The sequence below is a fragment of the Pollicipes pollicipes genome, unplaced genomic scaffold (assembly GCF_011947565.3).
Source record: "Pollicipes pollicipes isolate AB1234 unplaced genomic scaffold, Ppol_2.1 Scaffold_4881;HRSCAF=5763_pilon_pilon_pilon, whole genome shotgun sequence".
NCBI lineage: Eukaryota > Metazoa > Arthropoda > Thecostraca > Pollicipedomorpha > Pollicipedidae > Pollicipes > Pollicipes pollicipes.
In genome coordinates, this window is record NW_023596576.1 from 24,911,827 (window position 1) to 24,928,939 (window position 17,113).

Sequence of the window (17,113 nt, forward strand, 5' to 3'; positions counted from 1 at the left end):
TGCCCCCCTCCACCCCCCCTCGCCGTCGGCTGTGCTCCGCTGGCGCTGGCGCTGGCGTCGGCGCGTATCCACGTCATCAGTAGGCGACACACCGCTGCCTGCCTAACCGTCTCGTTCATTAGGGCCTATAATTGGCCGGAGCGGGAGCCGCTGTGGCGGAAAATTGGCCGTTCAGCCCGGCTGGCCGGCGGGCTACCGGCGGGGTCATTGGGGCGCCTCAGCCGGCAGCCTGTCATCACCAGTGACGGGCCGTCAGCACCACCAACGCGCCATCATCACCGCCGGGCGCACGTCATCACCGCCCGACGGCAGTCATTACCGCATGGTCACCAGCACTGGATGATGGGCATGATGATCATCAGCATCAGGTGATCAACAGCATCAGCCTGGTGTCGTCTTCTGACTGTTGTTACCGCTACGACGTTGTCACATCATAACCACCAGAACCATGGCCACCATGACCAGAAGGGGGTCACCAACAAAACCATTTTTACATAGGACATGCATTTGTAGCGAACGCGACGGACTGCGAGATCTGAATACTGTGTCCTGAATCTTGGACTCACATTATTGTATAACCTGAAATGTCTTTTGAAGACTGAGAGCATGCGGCACCGAATTTTTCCATGTACTTTACATGGAACCAACGATTGTCAGTACGATGACTTCTGTGATTTTCGACAAACTAATAGCCAGATTACTGCTTTATTTCTTTGCCTTGTTCTTTTCGACGTTTCCAACTTTATAAAAATGGCATTGCCGCAGTCCGAGTACACGACGAACACAAACTACTAGAGCATACCCTTCATATTACCGATTTTACCGATCGCGCAACAAAATCTTTCTTTCCACCTTTCTACCGGCGCTTAGGGCTGGCGCCGGGGATATTCCATTCCGAGACTGTCGCGACGGGACATAGAGGCGAACCCAAGCACAATATGTGTTCTGTGTTGTCCATTTAGCCGTGAGAGCTCTGCTGTTATCCATCAGACCTGGAGTGGAGAGTGCAGCTGCAGTCATGCATTTTTGAAATCCTAGCAAAACGCAAAGCAAGGGTTTCTAAACCTTGATTTTCCCTGATAGTCTGATTCTGATCTTATCTATTGAACTACATAACAACAGAACGCCTCACTGAAAAATCTAACACCTTGACAACATGCACCAAAGTCAAGAAGCTGACGGTTCTTAAGGCTCCATCTTTTTCAGGACCTCTCCCCAGCTCTGAATAAGCAACTCGAGACAAGCATTACGCTTGAGGCTGTAGGGAGATGGGCGATAAAATGCCTGCAAGGGTTTGATACGTGGGTTTCTACATTCCTTCTGTTCATTTACATGCATGTTGGTTCATCACCGGGCTGACATGAGCAAGTCATCTGAGCAACTGAGCACCTGATGAGCAAGTCACCTCAGAAAATATGAAGGTTTTACTGTGTTATTAGGTGAGAGCAAGTCGTCGAGATCTCAGGCCACAGAAGTTCGTCTAACTGTCGATCATAGGATCAAGTATCTGCTAACTTATGAGGATTTATAAGTCATTTTCAAAGCCAAACACTAGACCTAGGACCTCATTTCGTAACTGTATTACGAATTTGCTTGTACGTCGCGCAGCAACTACCAAACTAATAAAATCAACGGACAAAACTGCCCAAGCCGAGTGTGCATTGATCTTGATAACGGATGCATTATAAAAATGCATGTGTGTGTGTGTGTGTGTGTGCGTGTGTGCGTATGTGTATGTGTGTGTGTGTGTGTGTGTGTGTGTGTGTGTGTGTGTGTGTGTGTGTGTGTGTGTGTGTGTGTGTGTGTGTGTGTGTGTGTGTGTGTGTGTGTGTGTGTGTGTGTGTGTGTGTGTGTTCCTCTCTGTGTTCCTCTCTGTGTGCGTGCACCCATAATCAGTTTCCTGTTTATCCTGTGCTTGCCTAACTTACCAGACAATGAAGTGAGAAGCAAACGTGTAATATCCACACCACGATTCCGTTGTGTTTTGCGCCTCAACCGCCCATTCATCCGCTTCGCCTCGTGGTCCCTTCCCAACCGGTTTCAATTAGTTTTCTTCTGGGGTTTTTGACTAACGAACTAGAAGAATGATTTAAAGACAGTTTGGACGTTAATCTGGCGCGGTGAGCATGAGAAACACGGAATGGAACCCTCCAGGGACTGCAGTTGATTAAAGCCTAAATAAATGACGCAAGTTAGCAAGGCCTAAATGAGTTAAAGGCTGGCACGTGAGCCACACAGAACAGCGAAAATTGTTTAATAAGTCAAGTAAGCGACGGACCCCGCTGTTTCTAAGCGGCATTTCGGTGAAATATTTCCCGTGACAGTCTGAGCAATGGTGTGGCCGTTCCAGCGGGATGCAGATGCTTAGTGGGGCGCGAACGGATGCATATTTGCGTCTATTTGATTGATACTTTCAAATACTGGAAACTCCACGATACAAATCATTTTGCCATCTGTCTGAATCTGGCCTCGCAAGTTGAACCGATTGAAGGCATCCTTTAATTTCCTTCCTATAGCTATTTTCCGACATCGTCTGGGCGTGTAAATGTTGCACTAAGCACACTACAAATTTGTAAGCGTGCAAATAAACGCAGGGCTCAAAAAGCAGGCGTACATTTCAATGACTTGCAAACATCTCTGCTGGAACCTGTGCCAGACACGAAAACACCGTCCTCTGCTTAGCCAGCCACTTGGGTTTAGTGATGCTTCGGCTTCAGCGGTTTAGTGGTGCTTTGGCTTCAGTGGTTAAGTGATGCTCCGACTTCAGTGGTTTAGTGGTGCTCTGATCTCAATGGCTTTAGTGGTGCTCCGACTTCAGCGGTTTAGCAGTGCTCCGACTTCAGCGGTTTAGTGGTGCTCCGACTTCAATGGTTTATTAGTGCTCCGACTTCAGCGGTTTAGTGGTGCTCCGACTTCAGTGGTGAGTTTGGACGTCGGCCCCGTGGCGAACCGCGGACAGAGCGCACAGCTCAGCTGTCCTTTCACCGACAGCTTCCACCGCCGTTACTGCTGGCAGTGATGCCCGGACTCGCCTGATCCGTAACCGTATCCCAAACGGCCGCCGCCCTCCTAAACAATGACAAACACCCGGCAATGGTCGCAAATGCACCCTCAAAATGCATAGAATGTCTCCAGTATTGATTGGGCGAGGGCAGCGGATGACGCGTCCACTGATGTATCGCCGCCGACTTATTGCCCGGCCGGTGATACGCCGCAAGATCTGCTCTCCATTTGTCATAGAAATGGCGAGATAATAACACGCGGCCCGGGCCGGGGCGGTTGGACGCACGGCCCGAGCCGGCCGGCACCGCGACCGCCCCCGCGCCGGAATCGTCGCCGGATTTCCGCCGCACGGTCCGCGCCGCGGAGGGCAGCGTTGCGCCACCCGCTTTAATGGCTGTCATCGGAGGACACGCGACCGGCGGCGGCGCGCGCAGCCGCCCTCCGGCGCTGCCAGACGTGAATCGAGTGGCGGCCGCCCGCGATCGTCCCGGAATGCATGCCTCGCTGGAGACGCCCCGCTCCGTTTGACCCACTTAGCACATTCGTGCTGCATTACCTTCTCCCGAATAGAGTGTTTTGGGGAAATTGTTCTCTCATTCGGCTATGATGGTCAAGCATGTGCTGATCTCCAAAATTATGTTGGCCTATCAGGCTTCTTCCTGGAGGTATTAGTGGCTAACGACAAGTGAATAAAGCATACGAAGTCCACACCTTCGTACTGCAATTACGCTGGCTAGTTATTCATATATTCGTGTAACGAGCACGTACTCTTTACAAGAGTATGCCTATGCTGCAGCATGTTTATGTTATTTGTTGCTAAAATGTCATTTCCTTATAAGTTCATGCCTTTCTATGGCATATAAATATAAAGACTGCACAAGTTACGCGCAACCGACTATGCAGCGTGCCCCTCAACCAATGATGGCTTGCTTAGTGCTTTCTACCACCCCGTCATCGCTCGAAATCCTTGCCGTCACATAAATAGGTCGCTTGTCACCGCTTTCTGTGTCGAGTCCAGCTCTGCACAGATTTCCTTTGTTATCGCCATCGGCACCACTTTTTGTGCCAATTCCCGCATCTGGAACGGTCGCTGTTATGATAGCCCAGTTGGCAGTTTTTCGGTGAGAAACTTTTTCTGGTCCGACGCCTCCGCGTCCGCCGTCAGCAGCGACAAATCTGGGGAACGGATCGTGCACGTGCTGAAACGCTCGGCACGTGCTGGGCGCTGCAGTCTCATGCACTGCGGCACAGTGCAGGAGCCGGATGCGACTGCAGCGCCGCATGAAAAAGCATCGAGACACTTCAAAAATTTGTCACACACTTGCTCATGTTACCCGACAAGGGATGAATAACCAAGGCCAATAGATCAAAGCTACAGTATTTCATCAGTTTAAGGGGAATGCTTTTACTGGAACCGATTCAGCCTGCACGCAGAAGGAAGTCGGCACTAATATGCAGCCTCGCTGCTTTCAGCATTCGAAAGTCTTCAACTTAATTGCTTTAACTAAGATAAACGCTAATGTTACAATCATTAAATCATTCACTCATCACAGTAACAACACCCAAGGAAACGGCAGAGCGCAGGAAGCCGTATCTATTACCACTGAACTCGCAACTTGACTTGTGATTTCCATGGCATTGACATTGACATCCCATTGACAACTTCCATGACATACGATGCTTAACTGCCAGGAACACGGCTTAGTTTCCTGAAACGCAAAATATTTTGTATGTCTGGCGGGCAATTCATTTAAATGGACGGACTAGTTCAAAAATACATACAACACTCAAGGCCGCAGTACTCATGGTTTACCTGTTCGTTTAGAGAGTTATTGGCCCCTGAACTGTGCTCTATGTACGTCGTCTAAGCATGTGCATGCTCTAAGTAGCATCTTTTACAACGGGAACCTGCATCATCTCAGATGGCAATTATTTTTCTCGAACGATTAGTACCGGCTTCCCAGCCGTATGACGATAAGATTGTCCGTTCGCCTGCTGCCAGAGTTCATTCCCACACCGCATCCGAGATCCTCCCGCGGGAAGATAGTGAGCTGTTGTCGACTCGCCGCACCTCGTGAGCCGGCGCTCAGCGCTGTCTCGCGCGTCTTACCCGAAAATCCACTTCTAATACCTCATCTACATTCTCGCAAAACACAAGAACCTTGGCTTAATGCGCGGCCATACATTCTGATCAGGTTAAATCACTGCTGGTTCGGAAATGATACCATTTTAATGCAAACGCCGGCGCCGGCGGGATGGGATTGGTATATGTGGCGGCCGAGGACGTCGTCGCTGCGCGGGGCCACAGGAGGGCAGTAACTCGAGCGGCCGCGCCAGCCCACGCCTAATGGGCGACAGGCCGAATTATGACGGGATAACGCGCGCCTGTCGCGTCGCAAACCACGCCGGCTGGCTGCGGGCGTAGTGACGCAGACCGGCGTCGTCGGATCGCGATGGAGACGTTGACGAGCGGGCGACGAATCGGGAGGCGCTGTCGTGGGACTGCCACCAGACAGCCAGGCAGCCACAGTAGGAAGCCAGGCAGACAGCACGGAGGCGCGCAGACAGCTCGAAGGCGCGAAGGCCGTCATTTCATTTGTCAACAGAGCATCGAGAAAAGGCTGAAGTTATGTGTTTATGTATTTTTCCTATTATCACTCCTGTAGTCACCCGTTAGATCGGAAACAGTCCACCCGATTGATGTAAAACATCTACGATCTTCTTCGCTTCACAATTTTAACAATACCTTGAAAACTGGCATGGATAGCTCTCATGATATGAACAGAGATATTTGGCATCAGAATATATTTATAGTCTTGGAGGCCTGTAAACGTCCTAATCGCAGTGCATCATACCAAATCGTACCAAACAACGATAAGTATCTCGCACATTCAGCTCTCTCGAGTAGCGCACATTAGACACATCATAATATCTATCCTTTGTTTTGTCCACGGGCAAAAATGTAATTTGTGAGTCCCCAAAGCGGTTGAGATTAAGCATCATCTCTCATCGTTACGTCGTTAGTAACTGCTCCCGAGACGCCAGGCGGCGCCGACGGCGGAAAGTGGCCGAGGCGGGAGCGTCGGAGGAGCCGCGGCGAGCGACGCAGGATAGGGGACGAGACGAGGGTCGCGGGCAGAAGGGGGCGCGAGGGATGGCGGGGGAGGAGGGAGAGGCGAGAGATGACAAGGGAGAAGGGGCGGGAGATCGGCGGAGATGTGGGCAATCACGCCGGAGCCAACGGTAAATAAGCCATCATGACACTCTAACGAATGGCGGCAGTCTAGCAAGCAGGGAGAGGCATGGGATGACGAGGGATCAGGCAGAGCAGAAGTGTCGTGAGGAAGTTTTTTGTGCCGTGAGGAAGTAAAAAGAGGCTGCATAGATGTAAAGCGATCACCACTAGAAAGCTAACATTGCGCTCATCACCAACAAAAACATTTCAATCTTGACGACAACTTTACTGCGCACAATAGACTGGCATTACTACGGTGTCATTGGAGCTCCACGGAGTAACTTATCAATATGATGTATGGTTTTAACAACGGAATGTTAATCGACGCGTCAAGATCACCACACTATACCTATCGGAGATTCATTTGAACATCCCGCGAGCTGGCAGCGACGCCCCATTACTTTCAGCTGTCATCAAGTGGCGCTGTTTGGGGCTGCCCTGATGAATCCCTGCGCTGGGCCGGCGGGCGGCTGGGCCGCGGGAGAGGACGCACCGGACGGCCGCGGTCGGGGGCGCCGCAGGTCACGGGCCAGCCCAATAAATACAGCCGCCCGGCCGGCTGTCGCTTTGCTTTTAGCCGCGCCGATTACCGCAAAGTGAGCGTCGCCATTTGTCTTCCACTTACGAGCCTGCAGGCGCGTCAGGCGACCATGGATCCGCGCCGGTGCAGACGCACTGTCTGGTGTCAATAGCGCTGTCTGTCGGCATGGTGATGGCCGACGGGTCAGCATGGGGGCTATCCGGCGCCGTTGGGTCCGGGCAGGTAAAAACTCGGCTTGGTGTCACTGGAGCTGATTCAAGCAATGCCCAGCACTGCCGGGTACGGTCGGGCACATGTTATGTCACGACGGATGGCCGACGGAACACCTGCCCTCCCCCCCATGGGTGGAAACAATGCAAAATAAAAGATAAGTACTCAGGGGTAAGCTTCCTTTTCAGTTGTAGGGGTTCCAGCCTTCCATCCCCCTCCCCAAAACAATTCAGGATTAAGTGGGCTAGATTGGAGAAAATCCTGTTTGTGGGCTATTTGGGGGGCAGCTTTCTTCATTTTTCACTGCTAAGCCCTCCCAACGCATTTTGCGAAGCTACGCCCCCCGTATCCACTCATGTATTAACGACGTCTAGCTTACTGCTAGTTGATTTCAAAACGTTCAGCTTTGCGATGGGGCAATATTGTGTCAGTTTTGGGTAGAGTTCTGGATCCAGCGAAGCTAGGCTTAGACTGAAAGCACCCTTAAACGAGGCCACGCCTGTGCACATGTCAAAGCTAGGATTTACAGGGCAGTGGGACACGTGTGAAGCGCTGTGCCATAGTGCCATCGGGTCATCTTTGAGGAAAATCCCTCACGTTAAACGTGTTGGGTGGACTGTTATTCCAGAGCCGCATTCAGCACAAACCCTCGCACAAAATCGAAACTCGCCATGGCACGGCAAGTGCCGCAAATTAGAAAGCACCCTTCCCTGTGAAAACTGTGCCTTCGCGAGAGATTAGGCGAGCTTCTCGTGCGCCAACAGGCAGGCAACGGAACCATCGATTTTCCACGACAGCACCGCCAAAAAGGGTAAGCGCCATCAAATTAAGTGTGCCCTAGGCGACGGCGCCGGTAGCAGCCAATATTCCGGGTCCGGCCGGGGCTCGCACCCCGGTCGCTCTGGACGTGATTAAGAGACCTGCGGACGTTTTGGACCGCGGCCGCAGCCTCCAATAAGTGCACCAATCAGTCATCATCATCAAAAAGTCGTGGCTCGCGCGTCGGAGATGGCCCCTCTGACAAATGGACATCGGCTGGGGCCGGCGCTGTTGTTCTTTTGTCTGGTGGGGACGGCGGCCGGTCGCCCTAATGGCTGATGCCACTTGGGGCCCGGCGACGGCACCAATCCAAACGGCATCCATTCTCGTTAGGGCTGGCCCGGCTGCCGCGCCGCCCTCAAACTGGTCTGGACAGCCAACACTTCTGCTGTGCGATTAGCAGACAGCCGCCGAGGGGGGGGGGGGGCAGAGGCACCGGTTTGTCGCAATGAGCTTGATTTCTCAACCAAGACGTCCGTGGACGAACAATAGGATCATGCCCCTCCCCTCGGTGCTGTGAGGCCGGTGAGGCCCACCAGGAACCGTACATACCTAAAAAGGGCACTTTATTCTACACGAGCCTCCCCAACTGCGTCCGCAAGACCTGCACAGTTGGCGGCAGTGATCCGTCCGTTCGGCCAGCCATGTCATCTTTTGAAGAGCTGGTGCTTCAGAACGCCTTTTAGCCTTCTTTTGGCACACTACATAATCCCTTAGCGGAAGATGCAGCATAGTTCTAATGGCGAGCGTTTTGACTCTGTGCGTCTGTGGCCAAGACCCCTTGTCAACTTTTTGAGGTTTGGGATTAATATTTAGGGCCCTTAATACATAACTTCACACACGTGAGGACGATGTTAATGCAAACAGCTGATTGCTGCTAACTGAGCGGACCGCGCAGACGGCATCAGAAGTGAACCATTGTCTACTCCGAGATATTATTATATCATATATAACATTATCTTATATATAAGATATTAGGGATCAACACATTTTATGTCAGCTGATGCAAGTTCTCACCACGAATCTATCATGACTTGATGACAACTGATAAACGAGCAGTCGAAGGCACCTATGCAATTTTATTTTCTTACACAGCAACGTTTCATGGTTCATGCTAATGTAGTTGTAAAGAAATAATATTGCTAGTACCTGCTGAAGAACTTTATCTCGACAGAATTTATTGCAAATACGCAGACAGTAATCAGTGAACAGAATGGAATCCCATGCATTCGTTTGCCAAACATAGCAACACGTTAAGTGTCACTAGCTTGTCGCGGATAAGAAACTTTGCAATTTCACAAAAATGCCACAGGAAAACCTCAGGTTTTACTCAGGTGCAAATAGAGCAAAATTGGCGTAATCGTTTTTACCTTTGCATGATATTGCAAATAGTCGGGTCAATGCACACCCAGGAGGAAGGAGCTCTAATTTGGCCATTTTGAAAGAAACAAGGGACATTACTCGTCACCGCTAAGCTGGTCTGTGCGGGTGCTGGGAGCATTTTCGAGCTAGGCGCAGCATGACTTCGCTACTCGTCTCTGTGTTTTGAAAAGGTTTTCGCGGTGTTGCATGCCGCTTTTAGCATGCAACTCGGGGTCGTTCGGGGTACACAGTGCTTGTACATAGGACAGCATGGCAGAGCCAAAGTGACTGATTCGACGCACGCTGCGCAGCTTTTTGAGCGCAAGACACACCGTTTGGTCTCAGGTAGGTGGCAGCACAGGTACGCTGCGCAGGGGGCGCTTACGCTTACCAAATGTCTGTGTTCCCTGTCCGCCTGGCACCAGCCAAACAAAGCAGCTATACTTTAGACTAGTAGTCGGAAGCAGCTTAGTGACTATGCAACAGGTTTTCGTGAGCTTTGTGAACATAAAGCTCGGACTATACTGTCATGTATTGACAAACACAGTTACGCCACACTTAAGCCAAATTGACGTAATCGTTTTTATCTGTGCATTATATTGTAAATAGTCGGGTCAATCCGCAACAGTTGGGGCATTCTGACACCCTCGTCAGCTTATATGGTCGCCGTGCGGGTTATTTTTTACTCAAAACACTAGCCCACCCTCTCACCCATCCCACTACACACCACACACGGCACACGCCCACTGAGAAGAAAGTCAAGTTTGTCGAATTATGTTGAGAATCCAAGTTTTCAGCACGGTGATATAGATGCCTAGGATTTCTGCCAAGACAACCAAAGACGATGAAGCAGAACCTGTAAAACAAGCACCAGCACCGTTCTGGGGTTGCCTGAAATACAGATGCCGAGCTGAAATGCTGCGGTGACTTATGCCGAACGCATGATTAGCAAATAGCTTGCTACAGCGCGTCGGCGTTCACTGTGTTGTGCTTGTAACTTGCTGCAGAGAAGGGGTGTTAAAACAACGGTTAGCGAGCCACTTCTAAACACATCTCTGAAAGTCGGCACTAATATCACGTCTCGAGGCGTGATTTGGATTCAGGTTTGGCTTTACATTTTGATCTAGTTTATGTTTATGACTGGACGAGGGTTACATATTTGCAGCGATTCTTATATCTTAGGATCTGGGTTGCCTTCTGCCGTCCCCAAAATTTCCACTTTCAAAATAGTGTTTATTGCGCAATGCTCCACTATCCCGAGTCAGTGTACCACGAGCTTCCCTAACGGCTCGGGTGGGTCTCACAAGTCTATGCTACACTGGAGCCGCACTAACCACCCATTCGCACCGCGTCTTTCAGCGTTTAAGACAGTTGGCCACCTGTGAAGGGCAGCTTCGTACCGACAAAACTTGTTTGTTTCCAGTCTGTGTTCTTCACGGATCAGCTTCGGGGGCACATCGACGCCCCCCTCCCCCCCCCCAAAGCACGGCTGCTGCGGCGCACTTGACCCCGAGATCCGCTCCTGCGGCTCAGTCAGTTACACCGCCTGCTTCTCAACGTGCCCGCGGCGAGTTGGGCGGAATCGGGTTGCTTCGGCGCTCGCTATTTGCCTCCCCCAAATGCGATGGCCCGCGCCAGGTGGCAGCGGCCGCGCAAGGTCAGATGACTGGGGAGACCATGACGTGCATTGCAGCACGTGAACATTCCATCAACAAAGTCGCAGACGAATTCTGCCGTTAGATTAAATGTCACGCAACAAGCCCTGCTTAGCGCGGACACTCACCCCCATAAACCCATCCAATGTACATGCTGGAACAATGTAACGGAGCTGCGTCGAGATATATGACATTCAGTAATGAGCTAACTAAGTGTCTTTTGATCAGATGTGTATATTGAGACCACTGGAAGAAACGCACTTTAAAAATAGGAACTAACAAGGAACATACGGCAATAACAAATGCTGGTGCCGAAGCACAGAGACCAGAGGAACATACCATGTTTGTAACAAGGGAAGGAACGAGAATAATGAAGCAAAACACAACAAAAACTGCACGAAGTACAGAAAAATCACCGGTGTGGATGGCAACAGTACAAGCAAATCCGTCACCATAACAGATAACAAGATGGCAGAGCAAACGTGCAACGGGTGAAAGCAGCGACGAGCGCAAATGCCACGCTAAATAACGCAGCTTGAGACAATGCGACCACAGCAAAGAGCAAAACATTGGACTTAAGCGTGTTCAATCGCAAAATAGTGCCAACATGGTGGGCTAATACCCAATCCTTCGCAGCTCAGGATCAGCATCATATGCCTCAGCCACAAAAGCTTCATACGCGTGCGACTTATGCACCCGCAACACCAAAATGCAACAAATGTAACCATCCTCGCTTTTATAAAGCCCACGGAATTCCGAGGATCACCGAAGCCGTGAAAAACACATACAAGCGTGAAAAGCAGATCTGATTGAAAGACTAACCTACAAGCATAACAAGCAACTCAAACCTCATATCCTATCATATTGCAAGCGAAGGTCATGGCACGTTTCGTCTCTGGAGTAACTAGCATAAAAGCAAAACCACGCAAGACCTGGCCGCCGCAGAGCAGCATGTGCACCCCGCGCCCGACCGGGCGTCTCTACGCGGCGTCACTGAGGGGGCGCGGCGCCGCCCGCCGCCGCCTCGGCCACGGTGGCACGCAGCTCGCGGATCACGTCGTACGGGTCGACCGAGATGCTGCTCAGCGCGAACAGCTCCAGCGAGGAGACGTCGGCACGGACGGCGGTGCAGTCTCCGCGCGACACGAGCCGCGCCAGCGCCGGCAGCCGGCCGGCCCGCTCGCCCAGGGCCGGCAGCGCCAGGCCGGCGCTGTGGCAGTAGCGGCCGAGGTGACGCTCCAGCGCGCGCACGGCCAGCGCATACAGCCGCCGGAAGTCGACGCCCGCCAGCCGCATCCAGCACCCATAGCTCCATGTCGAGCAGCGGGTTGACAACAGCGACGGCGACGGCAGAGCCAAGGCGCGCCGTCAGCCCCAGTGCCGCGTGCACCTCCGCCACGGTCGAGAAATAGTTTTCGGCCGGGTGGAGGGTCCAGTAGAGGCGCGCGCTGACGCGGAGCCGCTCCACCGCACCGGCGTAGTGGCGGGGCGACAGCATCACATGCAGGTGTGGATGCACCTGACTCATGCCGGCGTGCAGGCCCAGGTCCCAGATGAGCGTGGGGAAGCGGCGCTCGGGCCGGCGGCCGTGCACCAGCCGGCACCAGCGATCGGCCAGCGACAGCATGTCGACCACAGCCGCCTCACTCAGCTCCAGCGGGCTGTGCACGCGAGACAGCACCAGCGCGTGGCTTCCGTCCAGCTTGAACGTGTTGCCGACGACGACGGCGTGCTTGGAACTGATGGCGTCCTCCTCGGGCGCTGTCAGCGTGTTGTGTCGACAGAAGTCGCAGGAGGTGCGCGAGCCCTCGGCCTGCGTGCGCAGCTGCTCGAGCGGGCCGGGCCCGGAGCCGCGCGGCTGCGGGCGCCGAGCCCGGCCCGGGTTGAAGGCCATGCTCTGCAGACTCAGATTGTCGGTGACGAGCAGGATGCGCTGCCGCTCGACGGCGGCCAGCAGCGCCTCCGAGCCGCCCATCCAGCCCGACACCTTGGCGCGGAACGGCGGCAGCAGAGTCACGTTGGAGGTGCGGTACTCGACGGTAAAGATGTCGTCGAAGCGGGCGGCCAGCTGGCGGCAGTGCGGCTCGTCGGCGGCCCGCCAGAGCAGCAGGTTATCACCGAGCGCAGCCAGGCCGGGCTGCAGGCGGCCGCCGAAGCAGGTGGCGTTGTACCAGGCGTCGGGGCGGTACGGCGCTGTGTATTCCGCCCACACAGGATAGTGAAAGACTCCCCCATTGTGGGTGGCAGTAAGGGGGACTGGGTGGGCAGACTCCCTCTGGTACACAGTCCATAGGGTCACTCCAGCAGCCAGCGCTGCCAGCAGCCACACACTGGCGCGCTGGCAGCGGGTCTTGGCCCGCAGCGGGCTCATCCAGCTGGTGTCTGCAGCAGCCACCTGCAAGGAACAGATTCATTTGTTGATCTGGGCAACAGGATACCAGACAGTTCATAATAGCACAGTGTGTTTAACAGGTCAAAGGTAATACAACTATATGTTGGGGCTTGCTGAGGCCTGAAACAAGTTTAATTGGTGTCAAATCTACTGTGGTTTTGTTTAGGGTGGTCAAAATACACATAAAATGACCTGTGTTGATGTTACAGCATACCTGGACCCCACCAAACTCTATGGTTATGGTTTTAAACCCTTCTAAATATATCTGGGCAATAATATTTACATAGGTTGCTGGGTCCTAACCTTGGTTAGTATACTGGCTGGAATTAAATATTATTGGAAGCAGGCAGCAAGCAGCCAGGATCAAATATACCCCACATATTTTGACAGCCTGGTCTGCCACCTTCTGTGAATTGGTCAATGCTCACCATAATATGCTCAATGAAAATTATGCATTCTATTGAAAACATAACTATAAAGTAAGAGGAAATAAGGCAGGAAATAGCATAAGTGCATAAATGATACCCACCATGTAGCAGCGGTACCACTTTCACCAGCTGGGCTGGCAATAGCTCGCACGTATACATCTAAATACAGCCTATGCACTTATGGGGAACTGCAGTTTGAAACTGCAAAACTGAGGTACCCAATGGCATAGAAGCAACCGGTTTCCTAGCAAAATTGACTGTGTCCCATAATGGATGCTCGAACCGCGTGTATTCGGACACCAAGACGTATCTATCATATCATAGCTGTTGACATCAGGCCAATCTTATGCCTGATTGCAAATGAGCCTGATCTAGTAAATCCTCAACTAGATAAGATCATTTATAATCGAAATGCTAATGACATTCGGTATTAGCCGAATGATCCTCGATCCGTTAATGTATTCAAATGGAGACCAAATAACAAACTGACCTGCAACACGCCCCACCCAAGGCTATCCGACGCCCCACCACCCCACACTTGATCGACACGTCCTCAGGGCAATACAACACGGGGTACTCCGAAGTTTTGACTAGTAGGTATCGACACATACTATAAGTATACCAGAATCGGCATTAATACCAGATTTAGGATATTGTACCAAAAGTTGGCAGTGCTGTGCTAGCGGCATCTTTCGTTTGTTCGAAGGACGCGTGTAAATCGACTCATGAGTACATCTACACAGAACAGCTCCTCTGCTTAAATCCACTACGAAGTGGATTTACACAGAATGCCACTCCTGAGCAAATCGGTTCAGATCTGAGTTGATCTACACATAAACGCGCTGTTGTGTAAATCCACTTGTGAGATCTACACAAGCGTGGCTTCAGGAGTAAATCGACTCAGAACTGAGTGGATTTACACATAAGCGCCTCTCTGTGTATATATACTCCGGAGTGGATTTAAGCAGAGACGGTGTTCTGCGTAGATTCACTCATGACGTGATATACACAAGCGCCATCCTGTGTAATTCCACTCGCGAGTGGATTTAAGCAGAGAAGGTGTTCTGTGTAGATGCACTCAAGACGTGATATACACAGAAACGCCATTCTGTGTAATTCCGCTCGCCAGTGGATTTAAGCAGAGAAGGTGCTCTGTGTAGATGCACTCATGATGGATACACACCTGTGAATTACATCGTGATGTGATCTGCATAGGAAACAGAGTGCATTCAACGCAGCGAACTGGCTAACTGATCTATGACTTGCCGAATAAGGGAAAGATGTGATTTCAGCAGACAAACGCACAAAAGCTGAAAATATGCATTTGCCCATGCATAGTTCATTTTTGCATCACTGAAGCTAAACATCTGCCTACTTTATTGAGAACATACTGTCCAGAGATACGAATATATATATATATATATATATATATATATATATATATATATATATATATATATATATATATATATATATATATATATGTGTGTGTGTGTGTGTGTGTGTGTGTGTGTGTGTGTGTATACAGTATGCGTGCGTTTGTGCGTGAACGTGTGCATGTACCAGGCAAGGCAGGTGCCTAACATCATATTGCTTAAAAGGCATGCCATGCAGCATCGCATGCTAGTCACACGGTGGTTTGCGGTGTGCGGCTTTTATCCAGTCTTGGTAACGGATGAGGGGTGCGGAGGGCTTCCAAAGAGACTCCTTGATGGTGAAACGCCCCCCCCCCCCCGCCCCTCTCATACACACAAATTCGTCAGCTTTGGTCGGCGGATTTCCACCGGCATGATTTTGGGCGTGTTTTACGCATTTCTAACTTTCTTCACTGGGGCAAGAAGCCATGAAAGGTACTGGAAAGCAATTTGCCGTCTGTATCTTATAGCAGGTAATAATTAACAGAATGGAGGTGATGCTAGATGACATACAAAATAACGCACCGGTGTTATTCCTTTTAGATTGTTAAGCTGGTTCTATCCAAAGGGATAGACCTCAGAGCTTTGCCAAGTTTTTATTCTGAGCTCTGCAGAGATATTCATGATCCCGTGCACGTTGAGTGTAGATGGAAATGGCGTCAACAATTTTTTCACCTTGGCTAACCCATGTTCGTCTGGGGACGTTAGACGTTCTGTCAGAATTTATTAGTGATGCAACTTATGTAACAGTGTTTAGGATACGCACTTCAAGTCTTAGAAGCCTGACCCAATGCTGTGGTTACATCTCCTCATGCAGTAATGCATCCTCGCCCAGAGTTTCTATACAGCAAGTGTATCCTCGATTTCAGAGGTCAAGTTAGGTTACTTCCGGTTAACCTAGGGCCTTGTAATTAACATCTGTAATAGTACCGAATATTCAAAACGCAATGGCAAGAAATGCCCGACCCTAGCCCTTAAATTTTCGAATAAGACTATCTGAAGTCACCTTTGGAAAAGCAGACTTAATATAAGTAGCGTTCCCCTGGGCTGGAAAATCGCAATGATTGAACGTTGGATAACGCGGTACGTAACATGGAGAAATGCATGGAAGACTTCGCTAAGTCCTCACTCAAAAAGACAAAAATTGGAACCGAAATCGGCAAACCCAAACGTGGGTTGTACCTACGTTCATGCCTATGCAACCTACATTCTGAATACAGTTCGATACCTTAACTGAACCTAGTACTGTAAGGTAACCAAACTGAAGCTACCCAACTGATTTACACGCGGTACCAATATGGGTGTGTTTGGCATCCAGACCGGTCTTTCGTCTGTGAATTTGAGGTCGCTCAACTTGGGGCTAACTTAAAACCAGGAACTTCGCTTTTGCGTAACGCTATGGGAAACGTTTTTCAGGTTTAGGACACTTGCAGACGTCTGTGTCGAAAGAACCTCAGTCAAAGACAAACATTGGCGGTACCTAATGAGGGTACCACCAATAATGAAATGCGGTAGATATTCTCTTCGCTCTTCTATTTTCTTCCTTCGGCTCTTCATTTATGTCTTCCGTGAAATCGCTGTCATTTTCGTACGCATATCAACATTGCCTGTTTTGTCGCACGAAACAGTTGTGTGCATGCGGCTGTCGTCCAAACCTCGGTACCCATGCTCTTTTAGCTACATCACAGTACGCGTGCAGATCTTGTCACTCAGCCGAAGACGTCCTGGACGATACCGTTGAGTGAGCTGTACTCGGATTGGGGTTAAGCTCATCGTGGCCGTCACTTTCGTTAACTTCAGCCGTGCCTTTATTTATATCGACCACGGCGTCGTTCTGATAAAGCTGCAGTGATATTGTATTGATCCGAAGTGGGCTGGGAGCTACCTTGCTGGTCGAAGGTAGACGGTGAGAGGCAGAATCTTTCTCTTCTGTCGATTCACGGTGTCCCTCAATGGATCCTTGGTTGATCCTATCCTCTTTAGTGTCTTTAAAAATGAATCTCTGAATTATCGATCACACCCAACTGCTAGACTCTACTCATCCAGACCCACC

General features: G+C 50.9%; 1 pseudogene; it reads right to left on the reverse strand.

The window, feature by feature from the left end:
- Positions 1–11,043: 11,043 nt before the first annotated feature.
- On the reverse strand, positions 11,044–14,111 carry LOC119101789 (uncharacterized; annotated as a pseudogene).
- Positions 14,112–17,113: the final 3,002 nt, after the last annotated feature.